Genomic DNA, 10,338 nt, shown 5'->3' with positions numbered 1-10,338 from the left:
AAACCCACAAATTTTTAGGTTTTCCACAATCTCTTTCCAATCTCAACCTTTTGAAGCCCAAGAATGCAGCACAATGCAGTGGTTTCCACTGTGATGTCTTGAACTGCCTCTCTACTGAACAAGAAAGCATGCATTTTGTGGTAAGAYAGCTAAATAGACCTTTGTTTGAGTGCAAGCTCAGCCAGTTTAGAAAAATGGTAATGAGTTTTAGTTTTAAAAGTCAAATTCTCATCTTCAGTGAAAGAAACCTCAGAAACACAGCRCACAAATAATATAGATATTTGGACTCAGATTTCTGATACTGGCAACAGCAGAGGTGAGGCAGTAGTCTAGTCACACTCTTACTGGTTAAAACACATTGCTCAGTCTTATTTTCTTCCTCTTGCAGTGCAAGACGACGTAGAAATTGCAGTAGATTGGTGTCCCACAGTCTGGTACCTTAGATCTCATACCAAACTGAAGTCCTATATGTGAGAGAGAAACAAAGCATTATTCCATAAGACATACTCCAACACCATGCAAAAGCAAGACTTTATTTAAATYGGACATTCAGATAGAAAGTCGTTTAGCTCATCTCATTTTTGCACAAAGCAAAGCCTGCTTTCATTCCCATCCATTTTATAATTATTTCGAAGTGTACATCTATGCCCAAGGTTGCTAATCAGAGCGTGCACGAAACAATACCCTCTCTGCAGTTACAGCCAAATTTAGAGCTCTGCTGTCCAGTTCATGAAGTTTAGCGTTTCTATGAATAAGCGCAATTAAAACCTGGAGAATATCCAGTCTTCAGGACGTAATTCCCATACAGAGCCTTTGAAGCAAAACTTTCAGTATCTTCCCTCCAGGAAACAAGGGAATTCCAGTGAAAAGGCTTGCCGTTTTGTTTTCCCTTTAACCTGAGACAACTTAGCATGCAACATTAATGACCAACAGGAATTAGCCCTTCCTTTAGCTAGTTTGTATATAATGCCATGGAATTTATCTAGATCCAACATAAGAAAGCATCCAGAAATTAAATGAGAAACAGAGAATATGACCAAGAGCTGATAAAAACTGATAGCATCTTATCCTTGTTTTTCAGACTTCATCCCCTTTGCCACCACACTGGAAAATCTCTTCCTACCTAAGCTCAGCTTCTCCTTATCATATTACCAAGTACAGTTTTGCAAACAGGAGCAGCAACTCAACACCTCAACAAGGAAAATAGTTCAGGCTGAGATTTATACCCAACAGGATGGGAGAATGTTAAAAGCTTATTGCAGGGAGGAAGGAAGGAAAACCCATTAGTAACCAGAAAGGAAACACATTTCAATAAGGCTCTTTTGTCTTTAGAAAAGGGAAAGCAAACAGCGAAACATGTCATCCACTGCATATTGTTGGGTTTAAGTAGGATTCTTGCTTGGAAAAAACAAAATCTTTCATTTCTGCAGAAACTATGAGAAAAAAAAAAAAGATTACTTTATTAAGAACTGAATTTCTTAGGAAGAGCAGTCTCCCAAAATACAAAAATAACTTAAATCCAGTCTGGAAGAGATCTAAATATTTTCACCTTTCAAGTCATTAGGAATAATCAAACAATCTAAGTGCCAGAAGTACAAAATACAGAGATTAATTTTTTAAAATGCAGACCTCTTTGATGAATGAAGATCTGAACTGGCCCTGTCCTCCTGGGTGGGAAGAGGTCCTTGGCCCTGCTCAGCTGCAGCCGTGACTGAGGTAGCAACTGTCCCAGGGCTCTGCTGYAGCCAAAGGTCCCTCTTAGCAGCCTCTAGGAGCCCATCTGGTCATAAGACTTTGTCTTCATGCTACTGTACAGCCCAAAAAGGAGAATTCAACAGGGACAGAAGCCAATATCGCTCTTCTGGAGAGGACAGCAGAGCACACATGCAGGGAATGGGTCTAAGTACACTGCAGAAGTCAAATATGTGGGAACATATTGAGTCTTTGAAACCTTTATCTCCTATTGGTTTTAATTCTCCTCAAACGATCTGGCTCTGGGGGCAGACACAGCCTGAACGGAGACATTTGGGCGCTCATCATTGAGTTGATGTCTTCACTAGCCACGCAACTGCAATGCTGTCAGCCCAGCCACGTTCAGCGGGTGACTGGCACAGAAATGCAACTCCCAGAGACACCTCAGCACCTCCTGCAGCTGGGCCATCCGTCTACTGCTTTGATAGAAACTCAGCAACTTGGCTGGGCTAGATTTCAACTGTCGCAGGGTTTTTTCCCCCCTTCTTTCCACAGGGAGGTGGATATTTGAGTACAAGTATCTCACACCCCCACAGAGGACAAGGTGTCACTACTTCACATGTTAGCTCCCCTCAGGCCAACAGCTCCAGGAACAGGAATATAATTACCCATCACTGCCTGCTCCCATCCAACAAAAACCACAGCACATTTATACTTCTTTTTCCCCACAGCTTTAAGCCAAGATGACCACGAACGAGATCAAAGCAGCCTCTGCCTATGGCTGTCGAGTTGGGCTGACTGTGGAGAACAGGTCACCTCAGAGGAAGCCATGGCGCAGGCTTCAGAAGAGGCTTGCATGAAAGCTGAACTGAGGGATGACATGGTGGGGCCGCAGCCGAACACCTCGCGCTTGGCGCAACGCGGGGCCCCGGCAGGCCGAGCAGAGGCACACACTGAACAAGGCCTCTTCTGAGGCCGAGTGGAGCCAGCCCACGCGCCGACAGAGCCGTCCTTCCTGGACGGCCCGAACTGAGACTCGATTGTGCGACGTGGCTTGGAGGCTTTCACCAGGAATCCGGGGAGTTGAAAAGCCCTTTAAGTTCCCAGCAGCGTCCCTGTGACGTGCTCACCCTTGTCGTGCCACAGGAAAGAAAGCAATGGCCTCCAAAGGCCACAGGGCCCCGCATCAGCCAGACCCTGCAAAGAACAGCCTCCCCATGCCCAGCACACGCTGGCCGAGGGCAAAAAGGCAGCGCCGCTGACTTCAGAGCTACGAGCTGCAGCCGAGGAGGCAGGAAGGGCGTTTTGGCCGAGCATCTCGGCTGGCCTCGCCAGTGCTCTCCATGAGGCAGCTGCTGCTGCAGCCCAAGGCAGGAGGGAGGGCGAAGAGGGAGCCGCACAGCTGAAGAAACAGTGGCAAGAAAAGCATTACAAAAGGGGAGAAAACAAAAAACAAACAAAAGTCTGCATGGATTTGTGTCATTTGGGGAATAATTTGGCCTGTAGAGCATTGGGGCTGAACATGGCTGTGACTTGCAGCTCTCAGTGCCTGAGAGCTGCTCATTTGGAAAGCAGTTCTCATCAGGAGCTTCAGGAGGCTGCAGGTTGCTCTCTGCCATTTATTATTAAAATACTGAGTCCAGGAGTAAAACTGTTTTCAAGTTGAACTAGGCTCTTTTAATTGAAAGTTATTTTAAAATCTAACGCATTTTGGCTTAAAGCAGTAATTAGATAAAGCTCCATTTATATTTATAGATCAAATTCTGCCTCATCATGCACACATCTGTTTAAGAAGTATGCTTTTCATTTATACCTTCTTAGCAAAAAGACTATTAAAAACCACCAAGTTTAATTTCTCCAAATACTTTCAACAAGTATGACTTTAACAGCCTCTACTTTCATTTCACTGCTGTTTGGCATACAACCCTCTCCATTCTGTGATAAAATTAACTGAGATGGCAGCAAGCAAGGATTTATATAGAAACATGGGAAAAGAGGTCTAAATGTGGAGTGGGTTGGGACATTTGATTTTGAATGAATGGGAGACTCCAGTCCCACCTGCAGCTGCTCCCTGTCACCCTGTGATCCCTGCACACGGTCCCCTCACTCCCAAGGGCCTTCCTGCCACAGGTTGGTTATAAAACCCATCGCAAGAACAAAAAACAATGKGCTACTTTGCAGCAAATACTTTTAACAAGCATTGCAGAAGAAGCCTGGACAACTAACATGAGTGAGTTGCCATCTGGATATAGCAGTTCCAGAGATTGACAACGTGACCAAAACCATACTTGAATAGCTCTCCATTCAGGTGAGCTTGCAGATAAGAACAGTCTATTAGTATCTCTCCAAAGAAGCCTCACTCTTGGCAGATCYTTCAAGATAGCTGTTGAACCTGGACAAACCCAAACTTTAATATCTGCTGCTATAAGGTAGCCCAGGGGAACCGTGTGTCAATTGGAAATGCTGATTCTTAGAACGATTTGTGCTCATATAAATGGCCCTGTAAACGGTGGCATGACAGCATAGCCTGCAGCTGCACCCATTTTAGCTGCAGCCCATGAACCAGGATGATGCAGGAGAAGGCAGAGGAGAAAGCTGCTCACTGCAGCTCCTCTGCAACCTCCTGCTTATTCCCATGTACCCAGTCACACTGAAAAACACCAACATTACAGCATTAAGCAAATATTTTTCTTGATAGCAATCTTCTCCACATTGACTGTTCTGGCAACAAAAGCAAAGATAATGCATTGATCCTTGCGAGCAGATGCCCAGGTTTTCAAGCCCAGCCTTGGCACTGGCACCTGCAGCTCCCAGCGCACCTGCCCGGATGCTGCAGATGCTCCATCACCTCCTCGAAAGAGCAAACAAACCCACAACCACATTTATATCTGCAAGCAATTTCATTTGCAAAGTTACAGATGTGCCTACTCAAGAGTAGGCTGCAAAGGCAGCTCCTCAGAACATTAAGCTCCTTTGCACCTTTTAAATAATTCCAGCTGCCTGTACATCATGTTATTTGTTATCCCATCCTTCGGGATTATGGCTGAATTACTTTGCTGCATATTATCCTCCACCCAAATATTCCAAATCACACTGACTGCTTGTCTGTACAGGAAGTAAGAGTTTTAGTTATATCAAAGGGGAAGAAAAATCCAAGCTGTGCCTGCACCGAACCTCCTCCACCATCCCTACCCCCACATCACACCGTGTGAGTTGGGTGTCAGCACGATTGCAGTTCACCAGCCTATGCCAAAGCCTACTTACAAACTGAGCAATGGGGATTAGAGATGGAGGAGCTCAAAAAAATGAAGTTAAGCAAAACCCTTATGTATTTAGCATAAAGGGATCGGCTTCATAGTCCGTGAGGATATTACTTGGAAAACAATCTGCAACTGTGATGAATTTCCTTAAGCTTCAGCAGGCCTAGGTCTGCACAAAATAGCATTAATTCAGAACCTTATCAGCAAAAATTCATATGGGCCGCTTCATGGATCCTACTTTACAGGGTTAAAATTTAAGCTGTCTGGCACACTGCAGAGGAAAAAATGTTTTTCTAACCACACTTAGGATTTTTAGAGCACAATTCGGCCCTTGAGCAAGTTTGCTATTTCACTGTTAATAATGAGGCCCTAAAGGAAAAGCCAGAGGAACGAGAGGGAGAAGAGGAAACCTCAAACTTTTTTTTTTTTTTTTTTTTTTTTGCATTCACCTATTTTGCTGACCCTTGCATTTGCCCAAAATAAATATTTATTACACCCCTTAAGCAAAAAACTTAATCCACAGTTTAAGTTTGCAACAGTACTGAATATACTATGGTTTTTATGCCATCCTGCTCTTGTAGCAATAGAAGAGAGAAGCATTTATTTTATAGTTGATGTTATAGAAACACCAAGAAAAAATTCCTCCCAAGAGGGACAAGCTTTTGGGCCCCGCAGGCCCCCACCTGCCTCTCCCGCAGCGTGACAGCAGCTGCCTCTGCCCCCGTGCAGAGCTGCTGATACCCARGGATGCGCCTTGTTCCTGGGCCATCAGTCGGATTAGTCCTGCTGTGAACAGATGGCTCCGTCACCCTTCTGCAAGGCTCCTTTGATAGAGACATCAGGAATGGGGAATTCAAGCTGCCAGGAGCCCTGCTGGAGGCACACCGAGGGTGTTGGGGCCATCACAGCCACTTCCAGCACCTGAATTTCAATGTGAGCTAGCACTGGTTTGAGTTCAGAGCAGCCTTTTCCAGTTCAACTGAAGACTAGCAAGATTCGTACAGGCAAATTTATATGCAAATCTAAAAGAAATATGATTTTAGACTCTGAGTAGATTTCTCTTAAAACAACAACAAAAATAAACCCAACACCCTACAATTCAGTGACATAACCTTGGAAAAGGATAAGTCCTTGAGTACTTTAGGGCATTTTGAATACAATTTCTGGGGTAGCGAAAGCCGGATCATCTAATTTGTTCACTTCCTCTCCTAAACCTTCAACATGGGGGGATATTATATTAAAGGTGAGGTCCCTTTCTGCGGTCCTTYGCAGCTGCTGCAAGAGCTGCTCAGCTGGAGAAACTAGAGCAAGGCAGTAAGATGAAGCCTGCAGCATTCGTAATTCTTGGCCAGTTTCTCCCCCATTCAAATGATTCAAAGACATTAGAAACACAGGTTAACTTCAGGAATGCTCATCACAAACTTAGCTATCTGGAAACATTCCTTACCATCTCATCCTAGTAAAATAAAACTTGGTGCTATGAATTGGAGTACAAACAATGACATCAAGTGCACGCACAGGCTCTGGCAGAGATACTGCTGACCTCTGACGAGCACCTGGCAGGCCGCGGGTGTCACCGCTGCCTCGACGGGCACCAGCAGCACAAAGCCTATTTTTTGGAAACTCTTCCCTCGCACAACACACATCTCGTGTCATTTCCATATTTTCCAGTCTGTTTACAGCTTTTAACAGCATCAACAGCTCCTCAGCCCGTACGTGTTCMTTTTTAGTAAATCTCTCAGTTGAAGATGAACTGGATGCGGTTCTCCAAAGGTAAGGCCTAAGACTGCTGATCTCACGCTAATATTTAATGTAGGATAACCATGGTAACTGTCGCCTTGCTAGCCCAAGGCCAGCACTAGGCAAATGTACAGAGGRGCTGAACCCAAGAAACTTGTACTGGTCTTCATTAAAGGACAGGAACACAAGCAGAGACAACCTCCAGAGCTTAATGATACCGATATTCAGACAACCCAAATATCAGAGTTGCGATCAAAGGCCTGGGTGGCAAAGTTGGCTGAGGAGTTAAGATTTGTGAGGTGTATGGCTTGCAGCACGTTATAGTCTGATGACAAATTTGGCTCCTGTGCCAGTAAAGCACATGTTAAATGAAYTAACGGTTGGCCAAGCGACAGATCTCAAAGTAGTTGACAGCATAAAGGCACTGGGGAATCGGATTGTTTTAGTTGGGTTTTGCATTAATCAAAGCTAGCCAGATGCTCATCCAGACCCATAAAAACATGGAAATCTACATAAAACAGAATTCCTTGAAAAACATGTTCAGTTAACTGATTGATTAGCAGTATGGTAAAAACCAGCAAACAGACAAACAAAAACCCAAGACATCTGAAAGCATATACACTAAATTTAGTGTAAATTTAACTGTAAATTTGCAGTGCTACACCTCTGACATCACAGAGCACAGGCAATAGCTAGAAAATAGAGGACGTGCCCTGAAAAGCAATGAATTTCAAAACAATTTCGGCACCAGGGCAGATAAGCGACTCAACAGTAGCTCGTCTTGTCAGTGCCAGAGCAAGGAGAATAACCAGCTAATGCTGCTGTGGCCAGCTAAAACCAGGCAGCACGCGATCCTGTGGCACCACTGCCATATTAAATTCACACCTGGGTGTCCACATGTTAAAATTTATATTGGAAAATTGGAGGGGGCAGAAAAGAAGCCACTCAGAATTTGAGGGATAAAAAAAAAAAAAGTTTCAACGTTTCTGTGAGCAATTTTTATAATTSTCAAGCTGTTGTGACAATTATACACATGAAGAATGAATACTTAAGGTCCTGAAGGGCTTCTTTTGTACTAGGGAAGGCTCAGTGGGGCTCAATGCCAGCAGCCATTGCACAGCTGAAGACAAATTCAAATTAAATACCGTGCTAGTTGAGTGGTAAGGCCAACCAGCCATTGGAAGAAAACTATAGGAAACAAAAAAAATAAGCTTTGAGAAACATAGTTCRCTCGGATAAGATCTTGAGCTCCTTACAAGGATAAGAGTAATAACAGCCAGGGGTTACCAAAGGTGACACAAGGATGATTACCAATTCCTTCCAACTTGGAGTCTGCTCCTACAACTACTTTCAGCTACACCGCAGCACTGCAGACCTGTATCCACATTTAAAAGTGTCATAGATATAGAGTTTATGTAAATATTAAGTGGAGGTACTTAAAATTACTTAAGAGGGGAAAGACAAAACAAAGTCAGTTAAGGCTAAGGTGATGYGATAGATGGGGAAAGAAACAATTAATTCATGTTGACATTTTCTAGTCAAAATTAGCACTTGGGGATTACTGAATCAACATTACAATCTAGTCTTTGATCTCCCCTGAACACTACAAGAAAAAAAATGGGTGAAAAGCTCATTTGGTTTTACGTACATATTTACATAATCTTACAGTCATTCCCTTAAAACCATATCACACTGAACATTTAAACGTGAAGTTAAATAACTACATGTTTTGCAAATTTGGAAGGCTTCCTCTGCCATATCCTCTTAATTAGACTTTTGCTTTATTCACTGTGTTCCTAAAATTATGCACTAAACTAAGAATGAAACAGGAAGGGAATCAAAAGCCACACAAAAGAAAAACAGCAGAACTACCTGCAGTCATTCAAAAAAAGTCACAGTAAGCCAACTTTTATATTCAGCCTCCCAGCTTAAAAAATCCATTATAAAATTTCAATTCACAGCAAGTCAAATTCTCAATTCAGGAGTCAATACAAGAGGTCAGRTTTTATTTAGTGATTAACCCAGATTCAGAGAGGGCAAAAAGGCAATCCCTGAAGAGGGCAAAAAGACATTTACTTTATGCAAAACTTTCAAGACCTACCAATATATCAGAGATCATCTCTTCCTTGTGCAATAKCCAATAAAATCTGCTGAGGGCTAATGGAAAAGTTTTAGGCTCAAGCCTACCAAGTTAGAACTTTTACCAAGGGAAAAAAAAAAGATAAAAGATAAATTTTAGTTAAGAGATTATCTCTCTCATATCTGCCCTGTATATTCAAAATATTCAAATACAAAATTATGTTTCTCCATTTCTTTATTAAATCAAAAGTGGACTCATCATCCAGTTAAAAACAGATGAAGAAAAGGGAATTCAATTTCTTACTGCTTGCAAAGCTTTAATACCCAAGGSTATAGTGATCTCCCGTATGTTTGGGCAAGTGTCTATAGGATGAAGCTTGTTAAATTCATGGATGCTAAAGCCAAGATGCTTTAAAAATTCAAATTAACTGRGGGGGCAAGAGAGGCAATGAGCCAAAAAAACAAACAAACAAACAAACCCACAAAACTCTTCCGCAAACAACTTATTGGTGGAACTATTATTACACATAGTACAAACTTAAGTTATTTGCAATTCCAGATATTCAAAAACACTCATGTTGCTCAAGTGAAATCTATCAACTAAAGAACCCTGGAGAAACTTGGATATTACACATGGCAAATTTAACTATTTACAGTCCTAAACTTTGTATGCAGCAGCCCTGATCCAGCCCTTTTCATACCCAATCATGCGTTTTGAATCAAAAGCAGAGTCCCTGGCTAAGATGGACTGTTTTGCAAAGCTGGCAATAAGAAGAGTTCTGCACCTCTGACCTATTTCTCAGCAGTTTCCAGCTCTCCTTCAAAACACAACTGTGACCAATTAGCCTCTCGTTTGCATGGATGTTCTCCTATGTGTGAGTGTGACAGAGGGAAAAATCATTGCCAAACTGCCTGCCTTAAACAAGCAGAAGGGCGAGTGGCTTGTGGCAGGTGGGAGCAATGGGCGCCCAACCACCAGGCCTGGAGCACAGGAGGCCACGTCACCACGCGGCCCAGAAAGCGCCCGTGGGAGGAGACGCGTGACCGCAGGGCAGCCAGGCAGGGCTGCCCTTTGCAGACAGGGAGGAGCTGCAAAATCCTGCCGAACGCAACAACATTCGTATTGTATCCGAGCAGGAGTCCAGCAGGCTCAGCCTCCTGCCTCTGCCAACAGCAGAGGATGAGGAAAAAAACTACGAGAACCAGGCATTCATCACATCTTATCTCGTCTCGTGCTCCTGCGTCACCGACGGGGAGGCTCGGAGCAGATAGAGCTAGTGAGATGGTAATACAGCATCAACAGTAACATCTTCCATTCACATTCAAAGCAAGGCTGCTAGTCTATATGAAACCAGAAGCATTTCAAGTGAGAAGGTGAAGGTCTGGTACGTCCATCAACGTGTGAATGTGCTTTTTTCACGGGGCTGGATTTGATGACCCCTGAAGTTCCTCCTGTGGTAAGATCAGATCACACAGCACTTCATTTCCTTTGACTTCAGGCAGTCGGACTAGCTCAGAAGGAAAACAACCCAAGGATCATGTCTGTATTTCAGAGGGAATTTAGTTT

The 10,338-nt window shown here is 43.4% G+C and overlaps 1 long non-coding RNA gene across 1 annotated transcript in view; it reads right to left on the bottom strand.

Annotated features, from left to right (window-relative positions):
* Positions 1-265: 265 nt before the first annotated feature.
* LOC112946032 overlaps positions 266-10,338 on the bottom strand; it is a 47,699-nt gene continuing 37,626 nt past the window's right edge. The window contains exon 2 of the long non-coding RNA XR_003249122.1: positions 266-464. This is a non-coding gene — a long non-coding RNA (uncharacterized LOC112946032). The remainder of the gene's footprint in view (positions 465-10,338) is intronic.

The sequence above is a fragment of the Nothoprocta perdicaria genome, unplaced genomic scaffold (assembly GCF_003342845.1).
Source record: "Nothoprocta perdicaria isolate Ctin4 unplaced genomic scaffold, notPer1 scaffold_2, whole genome shotgun sequence".
In the NCBI taxonomy this organism is placed as follows: Eukaryota; Metazoa; Chordata; class Aves; order Tinamiformes; family Tinamidae; genus Nothoprocta; species Nothoprocta perdicaria.
This window is presented reverse-complemented; position numbering and strand designations above follow the sequence as displayed.